This window comes from Lipotes vexillifer, unplaced genomic scaffold (assembly GCF_000442215.2).
Source record: "Lipotes vexillifer unplaced genomic scaffold, Lipotes_vexillifer_v1.1 scaffold394, whole genome shotgun sequence".
NCBI classification, from domain to species: domain Eukaryota; kingdom Metazoa; phylum Chordata; class Mammalia; order Artiodactyla; family Lipotidae; genus Lipotes; species Lipotes vexillifer.
The window spans coordinates 1570487-1571871 of NW_006791731.1; positions in this window are offsets into that span (position 1 = coordinate 1570487).

The following is a 1385-nucleotide window of genomic DNA, read 5'->3' on the forward strand; positions in this document are numbered from 1 at the left end:
CTAGGGGTGTCTCAACTCCTCCCCGAGGCTCCGCGGTCTCTGCTCCAACCCGGGTGTGAGGGAGCCAAGCCCCCAAGCCCCACCTGTCGGGGGTACACAGGGCCCTGGGGACAGCCTGGTTCTGGGATGGGCGGCGCCGTCAGGGTGGAGGGCGCGGAGCAGCCCCCAGTCGGTCTCAGCGTCCCCCACCCTCTCCAGGAGGAGGGGTGTTTGGGGCCGTTACCGGAGTGGACCTGCGGGCCTGCGGACGCCTGCTGGCGGCTGGGCCGGAGGGTCTGTGGAAAGGCCCCCGCTTCTCAGCGCAGGGCCCTGAAACCTCACCCCGACCTCCGGGCTGGGGCTGAGACCTCCGCCCCCAAGGCTGCATCCGGGCCTCCCCGCCAGCTCTTCTCTCCGCCCCGTGGTTTGCCCCGCAGCCCTAGATGCGACGCACCCCCGAGGGCCTGGCCTCCTTCTGGGTGGACAAGGACCGGGCCAACGAAGACCGCCGTCTGAAGGAAGGCTGAGCGGCCGGGCCAGTGGGCACCAGGCCTGGATTCAGAGACTGCACAGAGGGAGAGAGCGAGGGAGGGGTGGCGGGAGAGCGCCAGGCGGGGACCCAGGCAGGAGGGGAGCAGAGGGCAGGGGCGGCCGTGGATCTGGGCGGGTGGGCCGTGGCGGGGAGGGCCCTGGAGCCCACCCCTGCCTCCGCCCGAGACCTGAGGGGTCCCAGAGGCCCCTCACCTCCAGCTGAGGGGCAAGGGTGGCACCTCCAGGGAGGACACCTGTCCACAGGGCAGTCACGGGCCAGCGCCAGCACGGGGCGGGGCGAGCCTGCTTCCGGAGCTGGTGGGCAGCGCCGACCCCCAGGACGGCCGGCTCTACCCTTCCTCGCTCTGCGGCCCAACCCGGCCTGAGCCTGCGGCCCCCCAGCCCTGGTGCCGGGACTTCTCTTAGGGGCCCGTCCTCTGATGTGCTGCCCCGCTCCCGCCCCGGGGCCTGATGCCCAGTCTGCGTGGCCAGGGAGGAGTGAGGGTGTGTTTAGAAGAATCCATGAAGTGGGGTGAGGGCGGGGACACCCATGGCAGTCTGGGCTGTGCACCCAGCTCCTCGGCCATCTCAGGCGATTCTTGACTCTTGGGACGTCACAGTCTCCCGAGCCAGCCGGTGGTTAACAGCCGGCTGGAGCTCAGCCAGGGGAAGGAGGCGGAGACAGGAGGAGGCGGGCGCTGTGCCGGGATGGTGGAAGGAGCCTAGTGGTCTGTGCGGGCCTCTGGGGTCTGCACTGGCTTGTAGGGATCAGACAGGCACCCCCAAACCAGGAAGAGGCACAGTGCCAGCGTGTGGTAGGGCAGGCGAATGTCCGAGACATCATCACCCTCCCTGAGCTCCCCCAGCCACCCGGG